This window comes from Tiliqua scincoides, chromosome 1, assembly GCF_035046505.1.
Source record: "Tiliqua scincoides isolate rTilSci1 chromosome 1, rTilSci1.hap2, whole genome shotgun sequence".
Lineage (NCBI taxonomy): Eukaryota > Metazoa > Chordata > Lepidosauria > Squamata > Scincidae > Tiliqua > Tiliqua scincoides.
This window is the reverse complement of record NC_089821.1, coordinates 301,823,505-301,843,546: the sequence shown is the minus strand read 5'-3', so window position 1 is coordinate 301,843,546 and position 20,042 is coordinate 301,823,505. Positions and strand designations below refer to the sequence as shown.

At 44.4% G+C, this 20,042-nt stretch overlaps 1 long non-coding RNA gene across 1 annotated transcript in view; it reads left to right on the top strand.

Annotated features, from left to right (window-relative positions):
* Positions 1–8,771, top strand: part of LOC136652357 (uncharacterized) — a 67,847-nt gene extending 59,076 nt beyond the window's left edge. Inside the window, exon 3 of the long non-coding RNA XR_010794563.1 lies at positions 8,365–8,771. This is a non-coding gene — a long non-coding RNA (uncharacterized lncRNA). The remainder of the gene's footprint in view (positions 1–8,364) is intronic.
* The last annotated feature ends 11,271 nt before the right edge of the window (positions 8,772–20,042 follow it).

Sequence of the window (20,042 nt, the reverse complement as noted above, 5' to 3'; positions counted from 1 at the left end):
TGTTTCACGTCTGTGATGCAGTAGCAGCAGCAAAGGAAAGGCCAGCCTTGCTTTGTGCAAGGCCTTTTATAGGCCTTGAGCTATTTCAAGAACTTCATTCATTCATATAAGTTCATCTTTAATATATTTATTTATGTAAACTTATGTAAATTTATTCAAATTTAAATGTAAATTAATTCTTTTTTCCCCGCCCCCCCCCGGCACAGTGTCAGAGAGATGATGTGGCCCTCCTGCCAAAAACTTTGGACACCCCTGGTCTAGATAAGTGTGTTAGGTATTACTATTTTCATTTGTTTTTGAGTTCAAGACATGCCTTTGTCTCATTGGGCTTTGTCCATTTCCCTCTTTGTTTGCCTTTGTTAATAGTCTTGCTATCTTTGCAAGTGGTTTGCCTGTTTCTTTCTGACCACAGTTTTTGGTCCTTGCTCCTGGATTGGCTGCTCAGGACTAACACCAGCTTTGCAAAGGGGATGTGTGGGTGCAGAGGAGGGGGCCCAGGGAAGGCTAGTTGGCTTTCTGGATTCAGAACTCAGCGTGTGGTTGGTCTGTAGAACTCATTGCCACAGGATATGGTGATGGCATCTGGCCTAGATACCCTTAAAAGGAGATTGGACAAATTTCTGGAGGAAAAATCCATTACGGGTTACAAGCTGTGATGTGTATGTGCAACCTCCTGATTTTAGAAATGGGCTATGTCAGAATGCCAGATGCAAGGGAGGACACCAGGATGCAGGTCTCTTGTTGTCTTGTGTGCTCCCTGAGACATTTGGTGGGCCACTGTGAGATACAGGAAGCTGGACTAGATGGGCCTATGGCCTGATCCAATGGGGCTGTTCTTATGTTCTTATGGATTGCTCTTCAAACAGGCAGCTTCGGTGCTGAAGGAATCCCATTAACTGGACACCACCAGATGGAAAGTCGGGTGAAGAAGGGCATCCTGGAACTGGATGTTATTATTTATGTGTCAACAATGTGGGTGCAATTATGGTTCTGTGATACAGCAGCATGTTTAACTAACAGAACATTTAGTAATTTTATAGGTCAGTGTTTCTAATTGTATAGGTCAGTGGGTTGGGACTCACTAGGTGGGTTGCGAGCCAATTTCAGGTAAGTCCCCATTCATTTCCATGTGCATTTTATTTTTAATATGTTAGACTTGTTGCTACCATGGTCCATGACTGCATTTGTCTGACTGCAATGTCTGACGATGTCCCCATGGCAACTGCTTGTCCAGTGTTGTGGGATTCTTTTCAGCTTGTACAGCCTGAGGATGTGGACAGACTCCTTTGGAGTGTGAGGCCATCTGCCTGCCTGCTTGACCCTTGCCCAGCTTGGCTGATAAGAGCTGCCCGGGGTGGATTGGCTGAGTGGACGGGGAGGGTGGTCAACTCTTATGGAGGGGATGTTACCACATGCTTTGAAACGGGTGGTAGTTCGCCCCCTCCTGAAGAGGCCCTCCCTGGATTCCACTGTATTAGACAACTACCAGCCAGTCTCCAACATCCCGTTTCTGGGCAAGGTAATTGAGGGGTGGTAGCGTCTCAACTCCAGAGGGTCTTAGATGAAGCAGATTATCTGGATCCTTTTCAATCTGGTTTCAGGCCGGGCTTTGGGACAGAAACCGCCTTGGTGGATGACCTATGCCGGGACAGGGGGAGTGCGTCCCTGTTGGTCCTGCTGGACCTCTCAGCGGCTTTTGATACCATCAACCATGGTATCCTACTGGGCCGATTGGCTGAGCTGGGAGTTGGAGGCACTGCCTTGCGGTGGTTCCACTCCTACTTGGATGATCAGTCCCAGATGGTGGTACTGGGGGATGCCTGTTCGACACCCTGGTCCTTGAGGTGCGGGGTGCCACAGGGCTCAATTCTGTCCCCCATGCTATTTAACATCTACATGAAACTGCTGGGACAGGTCATCTGGGGGTTTGGAGTGGGGTGCCATCAATATGCCGATGACACCCAGCTCTATCTCTCCTTTCCCCTAGACTCCAGGGTGGCAGTTGAGGTCCTGGAGCGCTGTCTGGAGGCAGTAAGGATCTGGATGGGGGCTACCAAGCTGAAATTAAATCCAGATAAGACAGAGGCTCTCCTGGTTCGGAAACCCTTGATGCAGGTGCTGGAGTATCGGCTTGCACTGAATGGGGTTGCACCCCTCCCCGAAGGAGCAGGTCTGCAGCTTGGGGGTCCATCTGGACTCGCAGCTGCTCCTGGATTCCCAGGTGGCAGCTGTGGCCAGGGGGGGCCTTTGCTCAGCTTTGGCTGGTGCGCCAGCTGCAGCCGTACTTGGATCGTGCAGACCTGGCCACAATAATCCATACCACAGTGACATCGAGGCTAGATTACTGTAACACGCTCTATGTGGGGCTGCCCTTGAAGACGGTTCGGAAACTGCAACTAGTGCAGAATGCGGTGGCCCGCGTAGTTACTGGAGGTAGGCGGTTTGACTCTGTCAGCCCGCTTCTCCGGGGGCTACATTGGCTGCCCATTCGTTTCTGGGCCCAATTCAAGGTGCTGGTTTTGACCTTTAAAGCCCTATACTGCTCTGGGCCAGGGTATCTTAGAGATCGCCTACTCCTGTACAATCCGGCTCGTCCTCTTAGGTCATCAGGGAAGGCCTTTTTACAAGTGCCGCCGCCTAGGGAGGTACGTGGGGTGGTGGCAAGAAATAGGGCCTTCTCAGTAGTGGCACCAACACTATGGAATTCCCTTCCCCTTGACTTAAGAACTGCTCCCTCTCTTGTAACTTTCCGGCGAGGCCTGAAGACCGTTCTGTTTAGACAAGCCTTCTGAGTTCCTGGCCTTTTTAACATCTTTTAACATTTTTTAACATCTGTTCACAGGCCTGATCCTTTTCTAATTTGCTGCCCTATGCTTTTATCTGACTAGTTTTTATCTGACTACTGTTTTTATGATATGTTATGTTTTTATCTGCTTTTAAATTATGTTTTTAATTGTTTTAACCTTGTTTTGTAAGCTGCCTCGAATCCCTTCGGGGAGAAAGGCGGGGTAATAATAATAATAATAATAATAATAATAATAATAATAATAATAATAATAATAATAATAATAATAATTTGGGGAAATCTGTACTTTTCACAAGCAACTATGTATATGCTTTTAACAATGATAGTCAATAGGGTTTACTCCCTGATAAGAATGGATAGAACTGCAGCCTTTGGAATATTTGGGGAATTTTTTTTTTTAAGCAGATCAGTAACTGCTTGGGAAGGTTAGGAGGGTTCTTCTTTATTTTAAATAATTTTTTAAGCTTCTGCTTATTGTAAACTTTTAATTTACTTATCTGATTGCTTTGGTACTGTCATATGGGAGGGTGTTAAATATTTGCCTGCTTGATGATGTCACGTCTGGCCATGACATCACTTCCATGTTAATGACATCACTTCCAGTGGGTCCCAACAGATTGTCATTCTAAAAAGGGGATCCTGTTCCTAAAAAGTTTGAGAACCACTGGTATATGTTATTTTTGATTGTATTTTCTGTTATAGGCCTCTATGAATACAAAAAAGCAAGAAACAAGTAGTTTTAATTTTTTAAAAAATCCCACAGGTAATGGCTTATGTGTAGAACAGGAAACATATATTTTTTTAGAGAAACGTTTAATATGCCAGCTCATCAAATCAGATCAATTTTAGGCTTTTAATTGACTAAATACATCTACAGGGTGCACAAAGGTCGGTTATGTACAAATGGTAATTTACAAAAAATTGAAAGAACTACAAAGGAGCAGAATCCAGCAATATATGATTCCATAAAACTTCCTCCTGCACACATGCACACGCTGCGTGTAATATACTACAAAAATATGATGAAACATCTTGAGCTTTTTTTTTTCCTTCCTTTTTAGTTTCTACAAAGCATTTTCATCCAGAAAAAAAATACAGATACCACCATTAGGTTTATTGGACAGACAACACGGCTGTACACAGATAAAATAATGCAACATGTGCCGGTACACACATTGAATGAAAAGATTGTTTTCTTCGAAGTTTTCCCTCTTTCCATTTCACTTCATTGCACAGGATCTCATTCTTTTTGTTGTTGTTTGAAAAGGGAATTATTTTGTAGATCAACCCTTACACCTAAAGCTATTTGCCACTGAAAGGAAGCAAAATGTAAGTCAGGCTATAAAACAAAATAAACTCAGCATCAGTATATATAACCTGTGGAGCCAGAGATCTAAAATATAATGAGGATCCTGCTTGCTGCCTCAAACATAGACACATATGTGAAAATGGCTCCAACATTCATGCATTTTCTTTAGTAGGAAAAGAAAAAGTATTAAGGTCAACCCATTCATAGCTGCGCAATCACTTAGGCCCCAATCAACCTCTCTCCAGCAAAACGACCAAGCAATCTGGGCCTACAGGTGCAGTTTTCTTAACTTGATCTCAGTGAGGCAAAAGCAAGCCCATGTCCACCACTTCCTAAGGATGTGCTTGAAGCAATCCTTCCCCAGTTGATGTGTCCTTGATGCACAACATAGGTCAAAGGATGGGATGGAAGGGGGAGATGCACAGGGAGAGGTCTGGAGCTTTGAAGACATCACTGTCTAGAAAGCTGAGCCGCTCCAAGCCTCCTCCCACAGACGCTTCATGCTCCTGGTCAACAGAGCATTCATTTAGCCATCCAAGGTAAAGAAAGTGGGAGTTTGGGAGATATGCTCCAACATGCATGTGGAAGAGTATCTTCCAAGAGAAAACCCTTTGACAGAGGCACCTGGGTCCTTCTGGCTTCCAGAGAGCACAGTATCTTTTCTACTGGACCTACACTGACTACTTTGGTGGCTGAAGGAACCTCCTGGTATGTTTTGCTTCCCTTTTTTTTGGTCAGAGCAAAGTCCCTCAGAGCACCTAGCAAAAAGAATTAAAGATAGCTGCCAGAGAAGCTTCTGAGATGCTCTTGACCTCTGACTGTAGCCAAGTATTCCAGATATTCTTTGGCTAAAGATATCAGCCAGAAAGTTCACTGGGAGACAGAAGGCTGATGCTCCAAGTTAAAGAGGAAAGTTTAATCTAACACATTACATGGACCTGCACTGCCAGAAGGTACTTTCTGCCATTGCAAAAGCATCATAAAGTGCTTTGCAACAGCGCAAGGCCCAGGTGTGCCAGTGGAAAGGCCAGAGCCTTCCCACTGGTGCCAATGATTGTCAGGAAGCCCACTGTAGCAGGTAAGTCCAGCTCAGGAATAGGGGGGAATGTGGAACGGGGCAGCAACGCTGAGGGGGGTGGACAGATCGGGCTTGGGAGGGGGCCATATTGACGGCACCGGCATGCACCATGTCCAAGCCCCCATCCTGGACCTGATCCGCCTATACGGATCAATGATATCGCTGGGGCAAGTCCAAGTTGATCCGCTGTACTGCTGGGGCTTACAGCTTGTCCCCCTAACCCCAAGGAGACTCCAGCAGCCAAAAATCCCCCGTGGGATGCAGAATAGCCCGTGCCATCACCACATGGGGTTTTTTGTTGGATTGCGCTGACATTCTAAGATAGTTAGTTATAAAACTGAGGCACCCACCTGCAGTGCCACAAATAATGAAGTGCAACTTCACACATACAGTAAGATTGCGACTATTAAATATCTATTAAATATCTACTGCACAGAAAACTTTTAAGTATATTAAAATTTGGTTACTAAGAACATATATAAAACTGTCTTTTAAAAATATTTAAAAATTTTAGAAATGGGCTATGTCAGAAGGCCAGATGCAAGGGAGGGCACCAGGATGAGGTCTCTTGTTATCTGGTGTGCTCCCTGGGGCATTTGGTGGGCTGCTGTGAGATACAGGAAGCTGGACTAGATGGGCCTATGGCCTGATCCAGTGGGGCTGTTCTTATGTTCTTATTTGTCCAGCATGGTAGTGACCATACATATTAGTTATGATCCACACATACTAGAAAGGATCCTAGGAAGAAAATTTAAAGGTCATAATTTAACCCTTGAATGGTAGCTGGACAGTGTTGTGTTAGTCAGTGCTACACGCTGAGGGGAGGGATCTGAAATCCTTCAAATCCCCAGTTTTGGGACCAGAAAATTCCAAAACTATGAGCTTGTTCAACTGACCTGCTTTATTTTACTGAACGTTATATTGCAGAACTTGGAACTATATTTGGTTTAGAGTAGAGAGGGATGTAGGATTTTAGGAACAGTTGCAATGGCATGGGCCCAATTAAATTAAATTATTAATTTACAATGATAGGTACATGTATATTTAATGGTGTGTGTGTGTGTATCCATCTCTTACATGAAAAAATAGCATCAAAAATGATTTGCAAAGGTGTTCTGGTCATTAGGACGGGGGGGGGGGGAGTTAGTGATGTTACAGGCAAGGTCAATAGGAGCCCTACACAAAAGCTTTTCTCCATTCAATCTGAACTGCTTCAAAAACCTTCAGACCAGAGTTTTCCAAAAAGAGCAAAATTGATATATTTTCTTTCTTTTTTTTTTTTTTTACTAAGCATCAGACATGTTATCAAACTGCCTCCAAAACCCCCCCCCCCCCAAATGCTACATTTTCCTTCACCCTTATTTTTCAGGTATTGCAATAGAGACTAGGGAAGGAGAGCTGTGGCAGATGGAAAAATGGAGAGGGGGAAATAGTGTGCAAAAGCGGCTAAAAATAAGAGCTGCACATATTAACAGTGCAATCCTGTGGTCACCTTCATGGGCATAAACCACATTGAACACAGTAGGACTTAATTCTGAATAAACCTGCAGAGGATTGCACTGTTTTTCCCACTGAAATCTTCTCTACAATCCTCTTTGGTCTCTAATTTTATCAGGAAGCTATTTGTACTTTATTCAGCTGAATTCAGAAGCTATTCAGATTCTTCTTTATCAAGAGAATTAGAATCCTGTCTTTAAAAAGGATTCTGAAATTCTCCCCTTTCTGACTATTAGACTAGAATCTTTTGTGCTTCATGGCACAGTTCTGGCCATGCAGATTCCTGGACCAACTCTGATATGTGTGTGTGAAAAACTGCTTGTTCCCTTACAACTGGCGGGCAGTGTGAAGCTTCTGGATTGGCCAGGGAGGGACTGGTACAAATATAGGTTCAAAGGTTTTCTGCTGTTTGGTCACTTGGGCGGTTCCCTGTGTCTGTTACAATGCAGGGCTCCAGCTCCTGACCTCAGAGATTGTGGGGTAGAGATCACTCATTCCAGAAGTAGATTCAGACAGCCTTGAAGGGGAGAGGATCACCCTGACATTCAACTTCAGTAAGCAGATTGTTGAATGATCCAGCACATGGATCATTTAATTTTTGGTCCAAGCCAATAAGGGCATGTGTATAGCACAAATGAAATAGACTTGTTTAAATGGGCACAGGAATCTTAATCAGAGTGGAACATTTTTTTTTAAAAAAGCGTAAATATTCCTACAAATCACCTTAGTTAATATGTAAGAAGATTAAGGCCATTTTCCATTCATTTTACTATTGTTCTTGTTCATCTCTTATATAGTGCTATCAATGTACATTTCTCTATGGATGAGTCACCAAAACATTATATTTTTTCTTTGCCACAAGCTGAAATTTCCACAAGCTGAAATTTTCTTTAGAGTCTAACCCCTACCAATACCCACACTCTGGTATTTACCATGCTCTGGAGAACTTTAATTTTCAGTGGATCTCCAAATACCAGGTTGATGGGATGACATCAAGAAGAAAAGAGTCTTTGTGTGTGTGTGGGGTCACAATGGGGGGGTCACTTTGCAGCGTCAGACTGAACACAAGAATTGGGCCTAACTGGGGTTCATTCTGGAAATATATGCCACAGAATCTTTTATTGGTTTTATACACATTAAATTGCCATGCTGTTCCCCAAATAATCCTCAGAATTGTAGTTTGGTAAGGGGGCTAGCAATTCTTCATTAGGGGTTTCTAGACCAATAGAGATCCTTAGACACAAGACTGTACAAAACTCCCAGGATTCTCTAAGGAAAGAGAGTGACTGTTAAACCAGTGTACAGTAGATAAGGCCACCAGCATTTGTAGCTGTATTCAATGCACCTCAAATATGATTGCACTTCCATAAACACCCTCAGCAGCAATCAAAATAAGACAGAATGGTGTGAGGGATAATATTAATATTAATCTATTTAGTCCAGCCAGTTCCTGTCTTGTCTTCAGACCCAAAAATGTATGTAAAGTCCCAGCAGAATTAGACTGACCTGTGCACAAATCTGCAAACAGAATTCCTCTTTTATTTAAAAAAAAAAACATGTTTTAAAATTTTGTTTTAATGTCATAAAAATAGCAACAATATATTTCCTATTAACACTTTGGAGCAAATTCGGCCTTGATATAAATAGTACCCATCTCTTTTTCCTTTTCTACAGATGGCAACTGGTTAGACCAAGGTGGAATTTGGCCCACGAAACGTGCACAAGTGTAAGCAAAGCCCAGCCAATCCAATAGACACGAAACTAACCCACTCCACAAACATGGATGAACAGCTGTTTCCATCCGAGAAATGCACATCAGTAAAGAGTTCCTTAAACTTTGACTTGTTCTCTTTAAAATACACTGAGTTACTAAAGGGCTGGTTGATTTGAATTTGCACAAAAAAAGAGATTGGGCAAAGGGATAAGTAGAGGTCCCTCTTCTGCACCGCTAAAAGGCGCTCTTGAATTTCCATGTAGCCCAGATTCAAAAGTTAAACTTGTGTCTCTATACAAAAGAAGGTACAGATGGTGACATTATATTACATCTATTATCCATAATATCACAGTGCTAGTTTTTTCAGATGGCTAAAACGAGAGAGGTGTAAGAGATTTAAGGAGCTCTGCCCTGCAGCAATGCAAACCCTTTGCGTTGCTGCTGACACCCTGACAGCAGCCTTACCTTCATAAGGCAATTTCACTTAAAAGTGCTAATTGCAACTAATTGAGTATTTTCTCTTTTTCCCCCCTTTGTAAGTTTCACAATAGTAACTGGAATATATTCCCTAATGTACTCCATTGTTTCCAAAGGAAATTTAAATGATATGAATCCCAGCCTGAAAAGGTACACGTCGAAAGGAACAGTTCTAAAGCCCATGTGCTCCCTGTCACATACTAACTTAATCACAAAAAAAACCTTTTGCTGTATTAAAAAAGATCATTTTGACATGTCTTCAAAATGTGCCAGCTTCTCAATTAGGCTCACACCAAAGCTTCAACTTCCAGCTTGTTGAATGAAGTTCCTTAGTCATCCTTCTCAGTTCTGATTTCCGTGGATTCTGTACTGTCACCCATTTCTTGATGTGGTGAAGCACCTGTGGAGAAATACCTGGTGCTTACTTTTGTATGAACGTATGGTCCTGGGTCTGCTTTACAACAAGGGCTGACACATTAAAACATGGCTGATGTAACGTATCTCTGAAACCACCGCCTCATGAAGTAGCCTGCACAATCAGAGAGCGTTCCTTCGCTCCCTCCTGCCAGAGGCACAGTGAGTGGATGTGAGATACAGGCCCTTTTGAGTGGTGGCACCCAGCTGATGGACCACCCTTCCCAAGGAAGTAAGCCAGTCCCCACTGCTGCCCAATGTTTAGTGGGTAGTGAAAAGCACCCTCTCCTAGTATGCCACGGATGTTTCATGGCTGATTGATGTATAATTTTATTTTTTTATGACACAGACACATGGAATTTCTCTTCTATTACTGTGAACTGTTAGTTGCCTTGAGTCCAGTTCTATTGGAGAAGGATGGGATTTAAACAACGATTAAATAAATAGTTTGTCTGCTGGCTGCTTCTCAGTGCCAAAAGTATCTTTGGGAAGGGCAAATCTGCAATTTCAAGGAAAAAAATATATGGGGGAGACACCTTACTACTTCCTCTTGCTTTCCCCTCAAAACTGTCCCTCCAGTCGCTCTGCCTGGTTACAGAATCTATAAAGCCCAATGTGGACTTCAAAGGAGCTTCTGCTCCCATACAAACCTGCCCATTTTTTGAGATTTTCATTTTCCATTCCAGAAGGTGGAAGGGGGGAAGGGAGGGGGGTGGATTCCAGTGGCAGCAACTTGCTCCAGGATCCTATCCTTGTTCCCTCTCCCCTTCCTTTCACTCCTCGGATATACTGGCGTAGGTCCAAGGAAACCAACTGAGGAAGCAGAGACTCACCCTGAGGTAAGGAAACAACAGACCTCCATGACTGCCCCCAATAGGATTGGATAGGGCCTAATCCTATCCAATTTTCCAGCACCAGTGGAGCCGCAATGCAGCCCCAAGGTAAGGGAACAAATGTTCCCATACATTAAGGAGGACTTTATGACTGCCCCATCACCACTCAATGCAGTGCACGTCCCATTGGCATGGCTGCACCGGCACTGGGAAATTGGATAGGATTGGGCTCTTATGGCCCAATCCTATCCAACTTTCCAGCAACGGTGCAGCCACAGTGTAGCCCCTAGGTAAGGGAACAAATGTTCCCATACTTTGAGGAGGCCTCTGTGACTGCCTCCTCACCACATGACGCAGTGCAGGCCCCATTGGCATGGTTGCACCAGCACTGGAAAATTGGATAGGATTTGGCCCTTAGTTTCCTACACACACAGAGGTTCGTTGAGACATACATAGGTCAGAACAGCCATCCGTGCCACCCAGCACTATTGTGCTTGAAGTAAAGCATCTGTGCCTGAAGTAAAGCATCTGCGCCACAGTAAAGTACTGTGCCTGCACAAAAGTGCCGATGCAGCCTTCTGCAACTTGGACATCTGTAACTCAGACCCCTGCAACTTGGAAAGCCAATGTATTGACTAGAAAAAGGCCAACAGTCTATTTCTGGAGCAGAACACCTCTTTCGCTAGCCCATCCTGGGGTCTCAACTCGGAAATGACAGATGTCTTTGAAGCGACAGGGACTAACTCAAAGAATCAAGAAATCAGGAAATGGAGCACTCACTGAAGACCATCAGCGAAAGAATGAGGATGCCCCCAAATGCCACAGCCTTTTCATTGAGGGAGGTGGTAGCCTTGCACTACTTTGAAAAAGCCGTAATTTTTTTCAGATATAGATTAAAGACATTCATACTTTCAAGATCCATTTGCTGTTGTTGAGCACAGGCCCTCTGAGCAGCAAGAGCCTTTTTCTCATCAGCAGATTTCAAATCATCTGGTGGCCAACGAAGCTCTCCGCTCTCAACGTCCCCCGTCTCAGACGGCTCCACCACAATGGAGGGCAATCTTTTTGACAGCTTAGGGTACTTTTCATGTGCATCTGGAAAAGCCTAAGACAATATGTACAATTTATTATTTTTCAAATTATGTAATTGCATTCTTGTTAGTGTAGTCCAGTGATTTTGAACCTTTTTCGTCTCAGGGCACACTGCCAAGGTACTAAAATTGTCAAGGCACATCACCATTTTTTTGACAATTGACAAGGCACACCATGCTCATATCCCCCAATGGTCCTACTAATAAATGACCCTCCCCCAAACTCCCGTGGCACACCTGCAGACCATTCGCTGCACACCAGTGTGTCACGGCACAGTGGTTGAAAATGGCTTGTATAGTCAAATAGAAACAGAAAAAAAACCCTAAAAGATTTTTTTTTTTTTTTTGCACAGGAGATGGTCTCACTGTATTCCCAGTGGATTTTGCTCCTAGTTCATGTGTGGAGAGGAGATGCCATTTGCATGTTCTGTCTCAGTTTGGAATGGTCATCAGATAAGACCAAAAGGTGGGAGAACAACTGATGAACATGCCGGGTTTTTTGTTTTAATTCCCAGCAAATTTCAAACAAAAATTGATCTTCTTATGCCTCATGACTCTACATCTAAGTTAAAAATACAAAACAATGTTCTAATTGTGGAAAGAGCAGCTTCTTTATGATCAGCAAACATGAAGACAGGTGTGTGCTGCTTAACAACCTTCCACTTAATGACGGACCGCATATATGACGATGATCAAAGCACAACAAAGAGGTTCTTAATGAGGCAGTCAGGTCTCTTGTAGCCTACAGTAGTGTGTCTGTTTACACAACAAAGAGGCTCTTAATACAAAGTAGAGGCAATTGGTCTCCAGTAGCCTGGGCAGCCAGCTAGTGTCTGGCAGGGAGTGTGTGTTTACACAACAAAGGCACTAGATTGGGGTGAATGTTCGCTTAATGACCTAATCGCATAATAATGGGGATCAGAATGTATCCCTGTCATTAAGTGATGCACAACCGTATACAGGTTGAGCTTCATTATTTGCATGGGTTCTGTTCCAAGCACTCACGTGGATGGCAAAAAACGCACTATAGCAAATCAATTTTAAATCAATTTGCAAATCAATTTGCTCCAGTGATTTAAAAACAGCCTTGTTGACCTTTGTGATGTAAGATAAGAGTAATTAAGAAGACAATCCATCAATCAGTCCTCCTCCAAGAACTTAGAAAGGAGCTTCACTCAGCCCCTCCCTTCACCAATGCAAAGTGATCACCTTTCACCTGCTCAGGGGGAAGGGAGGGGTGGCCTGGAGAGAGAAGGATTGATGGATTGTCAGCCAGCTGCCCTCTCTCTCTCTCATTAAGGAGGCTATTGTTAAAGGACTGTTCAGTTTTTTAAACTGATTTTAAAGGGATGCATCTTTAGTCCTTTGTGCTTTACCAGCAGTGCCAAGCTATGATTTATTCACAGTTCCTTTGGGAAGAGTTATTTGCCATGACATGTTATTCAGGCCCCGTCGTTCTGATGAACAATCTTGTGCAATGCAAAATCCAATATTTAATCACCCTTTTTGAAAATGATCCTAAGCTAGGAGCACAGCATCAACTATGATCCTGTTCAATCAACATGGACATTCTATGGAATGCAGAAGGCCGACACGGGATCGACGGGGATTAAAAGTGAAGGCTTTTGAGACAAAATTCAGCTAGTCACTTTGGATAGAAATCACTTTTCTTTGCAACATCTTTAGGACATTGACAGTGCACTCCTATGCATGCCTACTCAGAAATAAGCCTCCTGAGTTAGGTGGGGAGATTTCCCCAAAGCAACTTCCTTCTTTCTGATTTCCCTTTGGCTTGGTGGGGGCAGCAATGCACAGTTCCAGTTATACCCAGTTTTGGAATGAGGTTGCACCAGAAGGGACTGCAGGTTGTTAGGTACTGCACCCCACCCTTGTCTGTGGCATAGGCAGAAGGGGTGCACGGCACTAAGTCTTGCAGGGAAGCTCACCATAGCATGGGAGGCTCCCCTTCAGAGCCATTCCAGGTGGTGGGAGCAAAATTGAGGTGTCCACTTTGCTCCCAGCTCCTGGAATGGCTCTAAAAGAGAGAGGGAGGGGCCCCTTCACACGGCAGTAAAGCTCCCTGCAAGGCGTAGTGCTTTGCACCCTTCTAGCTATGCCACTAGTCCATCTAACTACCATGAGCTCTTACACAGCTGCAGCTTCTGTGTAACATTTGTCATGTCCATCCTAAAGAGTACTCAAGTGTTTCAAAATCTTTTCCCTGCATTAGCAAATGCCCCCGAGTTGCTGACAGTGTCGACAACTACTTTTTCGGAGACAGTTCCCCAAGCACCATCGTTCCGCGTCTTACGATCCTTCTCACTTGGCATTGCCTGTCAATCTAGAGACTTCGTGCAACTCTGCCAGAGAGAGGATGTCTCATTCAGTATGCCTGAAAAGCATCAAGCACATTTTTGGCACTGGTCCAGTGTAAATAAGTATGTGTCGTCTGTCTGACCACCTGTCAAGTGGCAGTGACAGTAATTCTCAATCTCAGAACTGTAGGAAGACAAGAAAAGCCTCACTGGATCAGACAAGAGGTCCATGTAAGGCCAGTATCTTGCTTCCTATAGTGCCTCTGGGGAGCTCACAAGCAGGATGTTTAGGCCACAGGTCTTCCCCTGTTAGCAGCTGTCAGTCAGATGCCTTACTGCCTCTGAGCCTGGAAGTCCTCCATAACCATTGTGACCCATGGCTACCCATGGTTACATAGTCATGTCCACAGGGATGGTGGCCTCATCCCAAGGGGATAGGCTTGCCTCTAAAGCAGTGGTTCTCACACATTTAGCACCGGGACCCACATTTTAGAATGAAAATCTGTCAGGACCCACTGGAAGTGATGTCATGACTGAAAGTGACAGAATCAAGCAGAAAGATTTTAAACAATCCTAGGCTGCAATCCTACCTACACTTATCCAGGGGTAAGTCCCATTTACTATCTTTGTTTAAAGCATATACATAGTAGCTTGTTAAAAGTATAGGTCTGTCACATTTCCCCAAATGTAGTCACATCCTATGGTAGCATCAAGTCTAAATATTAAAAATAAGATCTTGAAATGAATGGGGACCCAGCTGAAATTGGCTCACGACCCGCCTAGTGGGTCCCGACCCACAGTTTGAGAAACACTGCTCTAAAAGGTTGAGATTGGTCATGCCTGGCTGTCAGTCACCTCCCGTAAGGCTCTTGGAGGAACAAAAAGATGACAGAAGACTTACTGCAGACACCTGCCCATAAGTCGACCCCACAGATAAGTCGAGGGCATGTTTTGAGCCAACAATCAAGGAATTTTCTATGATCCTCGGATAAGTCAGGGGTTAAAGTTAGGGGGGTGTCTGACTATAGTTTTGTCTGATTTTACCTGAGGCCAGATCCTGAAAAATAACCTACTGCTAATTGTTACCTAAGAACTGTAGTCTCTAATTTATTAAAAACATAGTAAAAGTTCATAAGATACATTTTTTATTCTTTTTAAATTCTGGTCTTCACCACCTTTTTGTAAACACTATCAGAGTAAGCGCACTGTAAACTACATACCAGTAGAACAGTGGTTCCCAACCTGGTATTCATGTACTCCCAGGGACACTCAACAGGACCTTTAGGGGTACTTGAAAAAGAATGGAATAATGCAGGTCATGCTCCAGAATGCCTTGCAAGACAGGAATGCCTTGCAAGGACCAGTAAGGCAGGAAGGGAGGTAGCTAGCTGGCTATGAAAGCCCCACCAATAGCTAGTTTTTGGTCATCAATTCATCTATGAACCAGTGATTGAAAACCAGCACAGTAAAAAAGCTGAAACGTAATATGGAAAGTGATCAATCACCCAGAATTTCTCAGCACACTTCTGGTGCAAAACAGTGCAAAGGCAGTCTTCTGTTCTTCAAACAGATAAAAAGAGAAAACACTATGATGAATACATGCAGTCTGGGTTTTCATATGGGGGAGATGAGGGCTTGTATTATTAATTACAAACATTTTGCTAAAAGGAAGGGTACAATTTATGGAAATGGGCTGCCAAGGGATATGCCAGTGAAAAAGGTTGAACCATGAACCAAATCCATGAACCAAATTTAAGGTGTCTGGTGTGTTGAGCCAGAAGCTCAACATACAACCCGTAACACATAACTGAGAGTGTGCAATTCAATTCACAGCAGAGAGATGAGATATTTGCAACCCTTTTTACTCAGAAGTAGACCCTCTGCTTTCCATAGGTGTTAATTCTTAAGTAATAGTGCACTGAATTGTAGCCTGGGAAGGAGGGTCCCATCCTGGTGTTTCAAAAAACAGACCTGCTTTGCAAGCACTTGCAAAGCAGAACCAGGCTGCAGCAGAAGGAAGGAGATTAAAAGGTTAACTTTGGCTGGAATTTCCCAGTTGCCATCAAATTATCTCTGCCCTGCCTGCCTGGTGCCTGCCTGCTGCTTGAGAAACAAAACTGTTCAGAGTTAAAAGGCTTTGCCCTCTGATTGACCTGGAGATAAGGCGAAGTGATAACTGGAGCTTGATTACTTGGCAAAAATTTAAGTTTTTTGGCTAACTTAAGCCAGCCAGCTAATGCAGGGGGGGCAGTTTGCTCTGAAGAACCAAAGTATAGCCATTTCCCAAAGGCCTGTGGAATCTGAGGCTTCCTCACTATCAGCCCATATAAAATGCCATTAAACTGGCCTGGGTCATGCTTACCTAACATGCAGCCATCACCAAGTACTTTGGTGGGCCGCTGTGAGAAACAGGAAGCTGGACTAGTTGGGCCTATGGCCTGATCCAGTGGGGCTGTTCTTATGTTCTTAACTACAATTCCCAGGAAGCCTTGCAGGTCTCTTGTTATCTGGTGTGCTCCCTGGGGCATTTGGTGGGCCACTGTGAGATACAGGAAGCTGGACTAGATGGGCCTATGGCCTGATCCAGTGGGGCTGTTCTTATGTTCTTAAGTACACTTGCAGATAAATATGTTGAGCAACATCCAATACACACTTAGCAGGGAGTAAGTTCCATTAAGCCCAACAGAGTTTATTTCTGAATAGACATGTTCTAAGTCTTAAACTGATGATCGGTTGAAATGTTTTAAACCAGGGTACAAAACCAAATGGCTGAATTATTGTCAGATCCTGCTGGATATTTATGTCCCTCAGTCTAGTCTTATGTCAGGTTTAAATCTGCTGACCCTTTATTGGGTCAGCAGACTTAAATTGGAGATTCTTTATTGGAAACTGGGGGAAGGGGTGGCTTGAACCACGGGTCTCAAATACGTGGCAGGCAAAGCAATTTGCAAAAATTATGCTAGCACTTGGAGAATTAGTAACCTTCCAGGGAACTGCTTTGCTACATATCTCAGATCAAAGCTATCAGAAACCATTACTGTTAAATGTACGTATATACTGAAAGGCAGACTTGATTGAACAATGGTATGATGGCATCAAATCCATTTTGCAACGGCAAGTGCAAAATTATTGCAGCTGTAACAAGCTCCATGTTTGAAATCTCACTGCTTCAATCTTAAAATCCTGAATGTATATTTTAAATCAACCACTTGAATGATGCTAAACTCTATGGTTGTGTGCAAGGCAGCTCTGCTGGGGCTGTGTGTTGCATGGAACACAGCTCGCTTCCACTGATATCAAAAGCAATTTAGCTGCTGACTTCTCAGGAACGACAAGCAAAAAAACAGGCTCAAGATTCCTTCCAATATACACGGTGAACCAAAAGTAGGCGGACAGTAAATAAACACAATATAACACAAATGCCATAGTTATAATGAACACCATCGTTATAGTATAACCCTAACACAAACCCTATTCCACCTTTTGATTCACCCTGTATATTAAATGTGTAAAATGTAGAATGCAGACTCTATACTGTTTTACCTGCAGTATGTCTATTTGCTCAAAGAGCAAAACATCTTTGACACAGAGTAGAGAAATAATACTCATTGGGTTTAAAATTGTATAGGATTTGCATACATTTACCTGGCTAGAGGTGCCTCCTTCTTCTTCAGGCTGGCTCAGGGTAAATTCCTCCATAACAGGTTCACGGGTGTTCATTACCTCGGTCATGCTACAAGGATTACAACAGATTGGAACAAATTCTGTTTAGAATTTTTAAACAAAATGTGATAAAAGGTGGTGTCCGTTTCTTGAAACAGCGGCAGAAAACTTAACAGCAGTGGCTTCACTAGGATTTGAGTCACCTGTTGCTGGAGGCCAGCACATCACCCCCATCATGAACCTTCTCCCATGCTGTGGGCAGGACAATACCCCAGGTGGTGGGCATCGTGATGCACCATTGCCCAGCTCCCACTGGTTGTTTTTTTTTGGCTATAACTTTTGATAGAATGGAGATACTGCAACGTGCTTTGTTTATTGCATTCTGCATGAAATTACACATTGAAAGATATACTGTATAACATGATGGTATTATTTGAAAATACCAAGATTTTCAAAATTTTGGCCAGTAGGATAGGGTTAAGGCCCTTCTCTCTTCCCACTGCAATCCCGATCTTCATGGTTTCTCATCCAATTGCTATTAGTTTGAAATACAGAGGTATGGCAGTGTTAAGCACATGCTTAACCGACTGCAGGTTCATCGTCCTTATCCGTGGTTTTCGGACCCGCGTATTTGACACAACGTGGGTCAGGAGGGCCAACCTGTACCTCTCAGATGCAACTGAAACTGTGTTCCGGCCACATCGGGAGGGAGTCTGGTTAGCAAAAAACTTCAGAAGTTTGTTGCTAACCAGAAGTGTGCTTTTAAAGGGTCTGGCAGGCCTTCTGAAGTGCACTTCTGGTTTAGCAAAAAAAAAAAAAAAAGCTGGAGGCCCAGCTTCAGAACACCTCTGGACGATACAGGAACACAATTCCAATTACCTCCAGGGGTCTTTGATGGACCTAACCTTTGGATTCCATTATCTGTCGGATTTGGTATCTGTGGAGGGTCCAGGAACGGATCCTCTGTGGATAACTAGGTCCAAATGTATATCATTTGACCCTCCTTGCAGCAGACCAGCAGCAATTTGTGGCAGTTGTGCCAATGGGCAAATTGGCAAATAAAAATGCAAGGGCAGGAGCCAAATTGACTGGTATCAGCTGTATAAATCCCAACATATTTAAAACAAATGGCATTTCATCAGGGAACTGTTAAAAAAAAAGGTTTTTAAATGTAGTGAGCTCATGATTTCCTATAATTTCTTACACCCTAAACCAGGGATGCTATGGGCCAGGTACAGCCCGTGGAAGCTCTTTATCTAGCCCATGTGATAGTTGGACTCTCAGCTGCTGAGCTGTGCTGAGGTGTCACTGCTGAAAGGGTGGCTTGTGTGTGATAATTGGGCTTTCCCATATCCTGAAAGTACGTATTATCAAGATTTGCATATTTTTCTCTTCTGTCATTTGCAGCTAATGAGTTCCTAAGTGAGGAAAAGTGCTAATTTCGGTCATCACCTGCTTAATGATGTCACTTTCTGCTTAATGACATCATTTCTGGCCCTACAACTGGGCAAGCTTTCAACCCTACCTAACTCCCTTCCCCCATGCTGATGCAGCCACACCACCAGAGCATGCAATGCATCCTGCAAGGAGGGGGGGGCAGCTCTGGATGTCTCCTCAAGGTAAGGGAACATTTGTTCCCTTGCCCAGGGGTAAGCCCTTGCTGCCCCACTGGGTCTACTCAGACCTGTACCAGCTATACAGCTGACACAGGTCCGAGTGGAGCTGGGAAGGTGAACTGAGCCCAGGACGGAAGATAAGATATCGGTGGCACTGCTGCTACTCAAACCACTCCCTTCCTGGCCTTGATCAGCCCTCCCCCCCTCAATCTGCCCTGTTCTTCTGCCTCCTTGCCCAGTTCCGCCCACCCCACCTCCCTCCCACTTTGCCCTAATTTATCAGTGCTGACGGTCACGGACAGACTGCTGGCTCACTGCCACGGCCACATGTCACTTGTGGCAGTGGCCTAGCTGTGCAAAATGGTCTTGTGACAGCAACATTACATCCAGCAGTATAGGATTCCATTATGATTGGGCAACTAGCTCCAAATTACTGGTACACAGAATCCTGGTAATAAATATATAAGGCTGTAATCCAGGGATGCCCAAAACCCGGCCTGCGGGCCACTTGCGGCCTGCTGCAGGTCCCCATCCAGCCCCCACAGGTCCCCCCACCTCCAATGGGCACTCAGCCCTCACCCCAGCCAGCGCTGGCCCGACGCGCGAGCTCCACACCTTGCTTTCCCTCACTGCTGCTGAGCTCAGTGGCAGCGAAGGAAAGATGAGCCCAGCCGGCATGCAGGACCTTTTATAATGGGAAGGTAATGTGAGACTTGCAGGTCTCGCATTAGTTCCCACTATAAAAGACCCTGCACGCTTGCCTGCTAGTCTATTCTTCCTTGCCCATGGGCTGGGCTGGGCTGGGAGCAGCTCCGTTTGGCTCGGCTCCCCTCCCCTCCCCTCCTGCAACCTGAGCCAGGGGAGAGAGAGAGATCAGGAGGGAGGGGAGCCCAGCCCAGCTCACAGCACATCTCCCTCCCGAGGGAGGGAGGGCTGGTTGGCTGGCTGGCCAGGCAGGCAGGCAGCAGCAGCAGCAGCAGCACATGGGCAGGCAGGTAGGCATGCAGCTGGGCAAGCAGGCAGGCAGCCCAAGCAAATGAAGGAGGGAAGGAAGGAGGGTGAGGGGGCAGGTGAGCAGGCGGGTGTATGTGTCTGAAAGTGTGGAAGATCCCCCCTCCATTTGCGTGCGTGTGAATTAATCATAAACTGGCATGAAGATCCCCCCTTCTTAGGGTGAATAGGATCATAAACTGGATTGAATTCATTCATTCATTTTCCGTCTCTAATAT